Source organism: Doryrhamphus excisus, chromosome 13 (assembly GCF_030265055.1).
Source record: "Doryrhamphus excisus isolate RoL2022-K1 chromosome 13, RoL_Dexc_1.0, whole genome shotgun sequence".
NCBI lineage: Eukaryota > Metazoa > Chordata > Actinopteri > Syngnathiformes > Syngnathidae > Doryrhamphus > Doryrhamphus excisus.
In genome coordinates this window covers 3,807,090-3,818,804 of record NC_080478.1, presented here as the reverse complement: position 1 = coordinate 3,818,804, position 11,715 = coordinate 3,807,090, and positions in this window count along the sequence as shown.

The following is an 11,715-nucleotide window of genomic DNA, read 5'->3' as shown; positions in this document are numbered from 1 at the left end:
TCTTATCTACGGGCCAAAGACTTGTTGGCAGCCTTTAACGCTGCTGCTCATGTGTGTTCGAATGTCTTACCGAAAAATACGCTTGAACGCCCGAGTACGGGACTTTGTAACAATTATCCAAGCCGTTTGAATGAATCCCGAGAGGCGGGGTACACCCTGGACTGGGTCGCCAGCCAATCACAGGGCACATATAGACAAACAACCATTCACACTCACATTCATACCTATGGACAATTTGGAGTCGCTAATTAACCTAGCATGTTTTTTTGGAATGTGGGAGGAAACCGGAGTACCCGGAGAAAACCCACGCATGCACGGCGGAGAACATGCAAACTCCACACAGAGATAGTCGAGGGTGGAATCGAACCCATGCGCGCTAACTTTATGGAAAAGTTAAGTATTACATATATGGAGTAGTTAGCTGTTATGCTAGCCGAAGCATATAAATCTTATTAAATCTCATTAAATACAATTATACACTCAAAAGTACTCATTTATTGCTGGAGCTTATCCCAGTTGCGGGTACACCCTGGACTAGTGGCCAGCCAATCACAGGGCACATATAGACAAACAACCATTCACACTCACATTCATACCTATGGACAATTTGGAGTCGCTAATTAACCTAGCATGTTTTTTTGGAATGTGGGAGGAAACCGGAGTACCCGGAAAAATCCCACGCATGCACGGGGAGAACATGCAAACTCCACACAGAGATGGCCGAGGGTGGAATTGAACCCCGGTCTCCTAGTTGTGAGGTCTGCTCGCTAACCATGCACGCTAACTTAATGGAAAAGTTAAGTATTACATATACGGGGTAGTTAGCTGTTATGCTAGCTGAAGCGTATAAATACAATTATACACTCAAAATTACTCATTCATTACTGGAGCCTATCCCAGTGTGGGGTACACCCTGGACTGGTGGCCAGCCAATCACAGGGCACATATAGACAAACAACCATTCACACTCACATTCATACCTATGGACAATTTGGAGTCGCTAATTAACCTAGCATGTTTTTGGAATGTGGGAGGAAACCGGAGTACCCAGAGAAAACCCACTAGGGGTGTAATTGAACTCGAGTCTCCTAGCTGTGAGAACTGCTAACCACTTGACCACCGTGCAGCCGGTATTTTTAGCAGTTTTTTTCATATTATATTCACAAATATACACTTCTATGACACTTCACTAGAGTCACAAGGGTATGCTGGAGCCTATCCCAGCTGATTGTCTTGGGGCGAGAGGCGGGGTACACCCTGAACTGGTGGCCAGCCAATCACAGGGCACATATAGACAAACAACCATTCACACTCACATTCATACCTATGGACAATTTGGAGTCGCTAATTAACCTAGCATGTTTTTGGAATGTGGGAGGAAACCGGAGTACCCGGACGAGGAGAACATGCAAACTCCGAGGGTGGGATTGAACTCGGGTCTCCTCGCTGTGAGGCCTGCGCACTAACCACTCCTCCACCGTGCAGGTCCCATTTGTCTCTTCAGTGTTATATATGTTTTATGTACGGCTACATTATTGCTATTATTATATTATTTTCATTTAGAATATTTTTATTTCCGGCATCTTTTCCAGTCACTAGCTTCCATAAACGACTGGAGTGAGGATCATCTCCAAAAGTTTCATCCAAATGTGTCTGTCGAGGCCAAGACATGCACAGAGTGAGGATTAGTCCTTAAAGTGCAAACGCCGCCGAGTTAATCCTCTGAGAGGCTATGATGATAGATCAGATTTGTGCAAGATCCAGCTGTTTACACCGGAAACCACGAGGTCAGGAGGTCAGTGACAAGGTACAAAGTGGCTGTGGATGACCCACGTGATCATATATGCATATGTAATTTCACTTTTTCCACTCTTTAAACACCGACGGTGTCGTTGAATGTTAAAAGTGAGGATGTGCTGCCCTCTAGTGGTTGAATTAAGCACTGCAACGTCTTTTGTCAGTTGAGATATTAATTTAATTTAACAAAAAATGTATTAATCATTGATATTAGAACCACGTTTTTGCACATAATTTTTCTCAACAATCATCTCTAAGTAATAATGAAGGATTTTTATTGATTATCTACATACAGGTATGTATACAACCATCAAAACAGTATCACAACAATCAAAACAGTATTTGTCCTTTTGTTGCAGTACATTAAAAAGCCACATGATGTCAGTATTGGACTAAATTTACGATAGTAAAAATAACGAGTGTACATTGGAGCGGTGAAAAGAAACAAGACATATATAAATAATAGTTTATTATGTTATTGACAAGGAGATTCACACCAGCCAGTATTATTATTATTATAGAATATATATAAAACAATCGTGCTGTCATGTTTTGAGAAGCCGTAATGTGACATATGGATCAATAATTATCATCATACAAGTATGTTTTTCGACGTTGTATCACAACAATCAAAACGGTATTTGTCCTTTTGTTGCAGTACATTAAAAGGCCACATGGTGTCAGTATTGGACTACATTTAACAAACTAGCTTATTGGTTCAATACGTCCGAATTAAAACAATAAGTGTACCTTTATATGTTATAATAAGAGTTATGACATTAATACAGTTAATTTATCACTACGAGCAGGTTTTGAACCTCTGAGAAATATATATATACATTGGAAGTGTATATAAATAATAGTTTATTATAAGGTGTATTATCACTGATACACCTGTATTGTGTATTTTTTTATTAGGCTAGTAATCAATAGCTGCTGTTTTGGTATCTGCCTTGAACTCAACAACACATATTACTCTTTAGAGTGTAATCAAGTAAATAATTAATAAGTAAAGTCAGGCTGCAGCACAAACAAGGGCTCTTGCTTTTCCACAGTGGGCTCATTTGGAACAAAGCAATGAATAAGCAACTTATAGCTGCTCTTAATGGTAAATCATTGCTAGATGTGTTTTTTCTCCAATAGAAAACTAAATCAAAAACATTCATGAGCTTTTGCAAGCAGAAAAAAGTCGAAAGTGAAAAATAATGATTTGGAGTGCATGAGAAAGTGGAAAAGGAAACATCACTGTTATGTTAGTAGTGGTTTTTGGGACTTGTTCGGCTCTTGAACCATGCACCTGGCCTGACAGTGGATTCACTGCCGTTTTTTTTGTCAGGTATTCACATACACATCGTGATCTGTTGATGACAAAGGCAAAAAAGCTTCCTCTCATTTATTTATTTTATTTTTATTTTTATTTTTATTTTTATTTTTATTTTTATTTTTATTTTTATTTTTATTTTTATTTTTATTTTTATTTTTATTTTTATTTTTATTTTATTTTTATTTTTATTTTTATTTTTATTTTTATTTTTATTTTTATTTTTATTTTTATTTTTATTTTTATTTTTATTTTTATTTTTATTTTTATTTTTATTTTTATTTTTATTCATTTTCTACCGCTTTCTACAAGGGTCGCGGGGGGTGCTGGAGCCTATCCCAGCTGTCTTTGGGCGAGAGGCGGGGTACACCCTGGACTGGTGGCCAGCCAATCACAGGGCACATATAGACAAACAACCATTCACACTCACATTCATACCTACACAAACTCTACACAGAGATGGCCGAGGGTGGAATTGAACTCCGGTTTTTATTTTATTTTTATTTTTATTTTTATTTTTATTTTTATTTTTATTTTTATTTTTATTTTTATTTTTATTTTTATTTTTATTTTTATTTTTATTTTTATTTTTATTTTTATTTTTATTTTTATTTATGGAACAAAAAAGTCAACTTTCGATTGGCTAATGGTCGTTATTGGTGGTTACCATCAGACGGGGGTTGGAACAACAGAGCTTCAGGTTGTGCAGGGGTGTCAAACGGCAGCTATAGCTACTATGTGGAGATATTTCATAGGGAATCCCTCATGGTCTTTAACTTTTGATTAGCTAATAGCAGGTCATGGAATTGAACAATACGAGTGTGTGTCGTGAATTGATGGGCCATGTTATCCGTTTGTCCCCGTTTCATATTCAAGGCCGATTTAAACGACATCGTTTCTCCCCCGTCAAGCGTATAAAAGCAATTAAAAGCCTCCTGTCTTATCTGGGAACCGCCTAGATACTATTTGGGGCGCCGTAGCTTTAAGGAGGGCTTCCAATAGAGTTGATATTCAGGGTTCCCTTGTTGCCACCAAGGGATAAGTAACAGGATGAGGACTCTTATCGGTGGAGTTTGCATCCTGGCAAACAGTGTGTGGCTCTACTGGGGGGGGGGGGGGGGGGGTTGTTGTGGTGTGAGCCTAGATAAGTGTGTGTGTGTGTGTTTGTGTGTGTGTGTTTGTGTGTGTGTGATGTGCTTCAAAGGTGACGCAGTGGAAAAAGCTGCAGGATGTAGTGATGTAGTGACATGTCTTCCTAAAGCTGACAATCTCTGATCTTTTCCTCGACTACGGTGGCATCCAAATGTGCGGCCCCCGCAATGATTATTTTTTTAAGGCCCCCCCCCCCCCGCAAAAATAAAAGAAATAAGTCTTAAGGTGACTTAAACTGGAAACAACTTTTCTCCATATCTCAGGAATAATTATACAACAGCGTGTTTAGTGCGACTTATGTATGTTTTTTTCTACGTAATTATGCATTTTGGCGACTTATACTCCGGAGCGACTTATGTATGTTTTTTTCCACATAATTATGCATTTTGGCGACTTATACTCCGGAGCGACTTATGTATGTTTTTTTCCACATAATTATGCATTTTGCCGACTTATACTCCGGAGCGACTTATGTATGTTTTTTTCCACATAATTATGCATTTTGCCGACTTATACTCCGGAGCGACTTATGTATGTTTTTTTCCACATAATTATGCATTTTGCCGACTTATACTCCGGAGCGACTTATGTATGTTTTTTTCCACATAATTATGCATTTTGCCGACTTATACTCCAGTGCGACTTATGTATGTTTTTATTCTAACTAATTATGAATTTTTGGCCTTGTGCTACTTATACTCCAGTGCGACTTATGTATGTTTTTATTCTACCTAATTATGAATTTTTGACCTTGTGCGACTTATACTCCAGTGCGACTTATGTATGTTTTTATTCTACCTAATTATGAATTTTTGGCCTTGTGCGACTTATACTCCAGTGTGACTTATGTATGTTTTTTTAAACCTAATTATGCATTTTTGGCCTTGTGCGACTTATACTCCAGTGCGACTTATGTATGTTTTTTTCTACCTAATTATGCATTTTGGCGACTTATACTCCGGAGCGACTTATGTATGTTTTTATTCTACCTAATTATGAATTTTTGGCCTTGTGCGACTTATACTCCAGTGTGACTTATGTATGTTTTTTTAAACCTAATTATGCATTTTTGGCCTTGTGCGACTTATACTCCAGTGCGACTTATGTATGGTTTTTTCTACCTAATTATGTATTTTGGCGACTTATACTCCGGAGCGACTTATGTATGTTTTTTTCTACCTAATTATGCATTTTGGCAACTTATACTACAGTGCGACTTATGTATGTTTTTTCTACCTAATTATGCATTTTGGCGACTTATACTCCAGTGTAACTTATGTATGTTTTTTTTGTACCTAATTATGCATTTTGGCAACTTATACTCCAGTGCGACTTATGTATGTTTTTTTCTACCTAATTATGCATTTTGGCGACTTATACTCCAGTGCGACTTATGTATGTTTTTTTTCTACCTAATTATGCAGTTTGGCGTCTTATACTCCGGAGCAACTTATATATGTTTTTTTCTACATAATTATGCATTTTGGGCGACTTATACTCCAGTGCCACTTATATATGTTTTTTTCTACATAATTATGCATTTTGGCGTCTTATACTCCGGAGCAACTTATATATGTTTTTTTCTACATAATTATGCATTCTGGCGTCTTATACTCCGGAGCAACTTATATATGTTTTTTTCTACATAATTATGCATTTTGGCGACTTACACTCCAGTGCGACTTATGTATGTTTTTTTCTACCTAATTATGCATTTTGGCGACTTATACTCCAGTGCGACTTATGTATGTTTTTTTTTCTACCTAATTATGCATTTTGGCGACTTATCCTCCAGTGCGACTTATGTAAGTTTTTTTCTACATAATTATGCATTTTGGCGACTTACACTCCAGTGCGACTTATGTATGTTTTTTTCTACATAATTATGCATTTTGGCGACTTACACTCCAGTGCGACTTATGTATGTTTTTTTCTACATAATTATGCATTTTGACGACTTTTCCTCCAGTGCGACTTATGTATGTTTTTTTTTCGACCTAATTTTCTACCCTAAAAGGTCCCCTTTTTGGGGGCAATTTTGCCCATCAACCATAATCCCTATGTGAGACAAGGACAAGGGATTTACCTATTCTTCTTATAAAGCTATCTAAAAAGCAAAAAAAATACCCGTAACAAAAAAATAATTTACATGCTGTTGCATGAATGCTAACCTAAGCTATAGCGACGGCTAGTTGAACTACAGTCAATCACTACGTACTCAGAATCAATCAGAATCAATACCGTGGTGACTTTACTAGATGGTCCCGCTAGTCTGGGGCGTTTTTTCCAATTGATTTTGGGTACGTGGAAAAAAGTTTTGACCACTTCACGAAACTCAAACTCATCTCAGCCCTCGCTTTGTTGTACTCCTTTTCAGTGTATCATTATGTTTAATTATAAGTATTGGTCATTATATATGCAGTATACTACATTTCATCAATATTCCTCTTGCTATAAAAGCATAATTATTATGTTTTTGTGGCCGATTGGGTGGGAGAAATGATATGGTTCTCCTGCCTCATACAGTGTGCATGTTGGGGTCATTTTCAGCACCCACTCAAGGAACCAATTATGGCTTCTTGCCCTATGAAACCCCCCAAAATGACACCATTATTGCTATATGTATTATTATTATTATTATTAGTGGTATGTTTTGCATCTGTTACTGGAACCATTGACGTATACTGCAGTCAACGAAGCTACCAGTGAAAGTGGCATCTAAAGTGATGGGAAGCCATATAAGAAACCATTATACTGCACGTCATTTATAATTCATACATTGCGTACAGTATGTAGTTTGAGTCCCCCGCCAGTGGATTCCTTAGGAGTGATAGCATAACAGTGAATCCTACCACACAATATCCTGTGTTTTGGAATGTTCTTTGCTGAGTTTTTTTTTTTTTTTTTTTGATTTTCAGCCACACTGGTGCTCCTCTGTATTGTGAGTGAGACCCTCTGACCTAGAAAGTCTCGCTGGAATAATCAAATATACATAAAATGTATCTGCGTGCATGCGGGAATAATCTCTGGATGAGCTTCAAACAGCATGCCACCATGTGTTATCAACAGGATTAAATAAGGGCTTCTAATTGGATAGATTGTATATATATATATAAATATATATATATACATATATATATATAATATAGATTATGTTGGGATCTATGTGACAAATATGATGCAACATCTTAGCTTTGTGTCAAAGTAACAGTAACAAAACAAGTTAGCGTCATATTTCATAATAATATTTTGGTGAGACCAGCCATGTTGTTTGGTCTTATCAGTGCCAGAGATGAGGATGCCGAGGTTCTCATTGGGAGTGACTAGGATGGATAGGATCAAGAACGAGTACATACTTACTTACTTAAGAACTCCAGTGCGACTTATGTATGTTTTTTTTCCTACCTAATTATGCATTTTTGGCCTTGTGTGACTTATACTCCGGAGCGACTTATAGTCCAGAAAATACGGTAAATAAACCCACAAAAAATGCGACTCATACTCCAGTGTGACTTATAGTCCAGAAAATACAGTAAATAAACCCACAAAAAATCCGACTTATGTATGTTTTTTTCTACCTAATTATGCATTTTTGGCCTTGTGGGACTTATAATCCAAGCAATTTATAGTCCAGAAAATACGATAAATAAACCTGCAAAAAATGCGACTTATACTCCAGTATGACTTATGTATGTTTTTTTTTTTACCTAATTATGAATTTTTGGCCTTGTGCGACTTATACTACAGTGCGACTTATGTATGTTTTTTTATACCTAATTATGCATTTTTGGCCTTGTGGGACTTATACTCCAAGCAACTTATAGTCCAGAAAATAAGGTAAATAAACCCGCAAAAAATGAGACTTGTGTATGTTTTTTTTTTTTAACCTAATTATGCATTTTTGGCCTTGTGTGACTTATACTCCGTAGCGACTTATAGTCCAGAAAATATGGTAAATAAACCCACAAAAAATGTGACTTATACTCCAGTGTGACTTATGTATGTTTTTTATACCTAATTATGCTTTTTTGGCCTTGTGGGACTTATAATCCAAGCAACTTATAGTCCAGAAAATACGGTAAATAAACCCGCAAAAAATGCGACTATACTCCAGTGCGACTTATGTATGTTTTTTTTTTTACCTAATTATGAATTTTTGGCCTTGTGTGACTTATACTACAGTGCGACTTATGTATGTTTTTTTCTACCTAATTATGCATTTTTGGCCTTGTGTGACTTATACTCCAAGCAACTTATAGTCCAGAAAATACAGTAAATAAACCCGCAAAAAATGCGACTTATGTATGTTTTTTTCTACCTAATTATGCATTTTTGGCCTTGTGTGACTTATACTCCGGAGCGACTTATGTATGTTTTTTTTTTCTATCTAATTATGCATTTTTGGCATTGTGCGACTTATACTCCAGTGTGACTTATGTATGTTTTTTTTCCTACCTAATTATGCATTTTTGGCCTTTTGTGACTTATACTCCAGTGCGACTTATGTATGTTTTTTCGACCTAATTATGCATTTTTGGCCTTGTGGGACTTATACTCCAGTATGACTTATGTATGTTTTTTTTTTTACCTAATTATGCATTTTTGGCCTTGTGTGACTTATACTCCAGTGCGACTTATGTATGTTTTTTTATACCTAATTATGCATTTTTGGCCTTGTGCGACTTATACTCCAGTGCGACTTATGTATGTTTTTTATACCTAATTATGCATTTTTGGCCTTGTGCAACTTATACTCTGGAGCGACTTATAGTCCAGAAAATGCGGTAAATAAACCCACAAAAAATGCGACTTATACTCCAGTGCGACTTATGTATGTTTTTATGTATGTATGTTTATGTATGTTCTCTGGAGCGACTTGAAAGTCCAGAAAATACGGTAAATAAACCCGCAAAAAACGCAACTTATACTCCAGTACAACTTTTGTATGTTTTTTCGACCTAATTATGCCTTTTTGGCCTTGGGGGACTTACGTATACTCCAGTGTAACATTACTGACCCCTAGTGACCAGAATGTAACGTATCGTTCAATATCGTTGGTTTTGTGAGTAATGCTAGGTCATAGTAGAACCCCAAAATAGCGCTAATTCAAAAATGACTGTACACATTTGAGTGGCGGATGGATGACGGATGATTTTAGACGTTGAAATGATACATGGTATATTATGGTATGTTGCCGAGGTTCTGGTCTGAACGCTGAAGTGTCCATCCGGGGGTGGATGACTAATCGAAGCGGTTTGTGCTGTTCCAGCGTGAGCAGGCGTGGGTGAAGCCTCCACCTATCCACGGCGCTGCAGAGGCATGAGACAACACTGCGGTGCCACGCTCGGCGGCAGAACAAGCCCACTTCACAGCCCCCCGTCCACGAGAGCGCCACTTTCAACCCCCATCGAGTCACATTTCACGCTCGTTTGGAGAGACGATGAAGAGGAGACGACACAAGCTCAGCAGAGGTCAGAGGATCCTGATTTTTTTCTTCACGGTGAACTGAACCTCGGTGCTGGTACCAAACATCATCATCATCATGTGGAATAGATTGTCAAATATCCACGTCTTCATGAAGTATCCATCGCTGGGAGTAATACCATCACATACCATCACCACTTGGATGGCCAGTACTTCATCAAGGTGCTCCTCAGGTGGAGGTCCTCAAATAAAACACAAGCACAGACGAAGAAGCTCAACCAGTCATATTTGACCACATTTTTAGGGTAGAGGTGGGGTTTTGGGTTAGGGTTAAAGTTAAGGTTAAGGTTAAGGTTAAGGTTAAGGTTAAGGTTAAGGTTAAGGTTAAGGTTAAGGTTAAAGTTAAGGTTAAAGTTAAGGTTAAGGTTAAGGCTAGGGTTAGGGGTAGAGGTAGGGTTAGGGTTCGAGCTAGGGCTAGGGGTAGCATTAGACGTAGGGCTAGGGTTAGGAGTAGGGTTAGGGTTAGAGGTAGGGGCTAGGGCAGGGGTGGGCAAACTTTTTGACTCGCGGGCCGCATTGATATAACAAAATTTAGGGGGGGGGGGGCAGACTATATATTTTACACGTAACAGTCCACCTGGTATTATTGTATCTGTAAAATTGTCATACAATCTGCTATTATTATTTATTATTTTATATTTAAATATTTAAAAAATAATAAAATATTATAATAATTAAAATAAAATAATAATTATTATTATATTATTATTATGTAAAATATGCAAATATAACAATATTATTATATATAATTAATATAATAATTAGCATTGATATAATAAGTATAATAATCATAATAGTTATAATAATAATATAATAATTATTATTTTAATTTTTATTATTATTATGTGCTTGTGTCTCTTTTTTCAGGAGCACTTTGTAAACAACAGACCATGTCAAAAAACGAAATTGATACAACCATCAAAAGGTTGGCTCAGGCCGTGATGCCAGGTTGTATGTTGAGTTTAAATTAAATACTTTGGAAAGATTGGGCGGGCCGTATTCAAACACTTGGCGGGCCGGATGTGGCCCCCGGGCCGTAGTTTGCCCACCCCTGGGCTAGGGCTAAGTTAGGGCTAGGGGTAGGGTTAGGGGTAGCGTTAGACATAGGGCTAGGGTTAGGAGTAGGGTTAGGGTTCGAGCCAGGGCTAGGGGTAGCATTAGACGTAGGGCTAGGGTTAGGGTTAGGGGCACGGTTAGGGCTTGAGTTAGGGTTAGAAGTAGGGCTAAGGCTAAGGCTAAGGCTAAGGCTAAGGCTAAGGCTAAGGCTAAGGCTAAGGCTAAGGCTAAGGCTAAGGCTAAGGCTAAGGCTAAGGCTAGGGTTAGGGTTACGGTTAGAGGTTATGGTTAGGGTTAGGGTTAGGGTTAGGGTTAGGGTTGGAGGATAGGGTTCGGCTTAGGGGTTTGGCATGCTTGATGCCAGTGTTTGGAGGATGCCAGTGGGAATGTTGCTCCAGGTGGTCAAGATGGCTTCATGGAGGGCATCAGCTGTCTGGAACTGATTTTTATAAACATCCCTTACCATCCATCCCCAAACGTTCTCAGTTGGACATTGTGAACTGCATTGTTGTCCTGCTGACAAACCCAGCCATTACCACACTGATGAGGGCCTTCAGTCATGACATAGACGAGAACCTCCAAGAGAACCTTTCAATGTCCATGTTTGATGTTCTAGTGTAAATTCCTGTAAAAACAGGAAATGATGAAGCGTTCAGCAGTCATTGTTCCCTAGACTCACATCACCTTGGCAGCTAAAGTCACCTCAAGGCTTGACGGTGATTGATGCCTAAAGATAGTTTACGAGAAACCGCAGCACATAGCAAACAATGTAAGCATGACGGACATCTGGACATTTCGATCTGTTTGGCTAGTTAGCATAAGTTGATAGCAGTAGTCAAAATGATTAGCATTTTCGGTTACTTGACACTATTTTAAAAAACTTAAAAATTTACTTGGGCGCCACT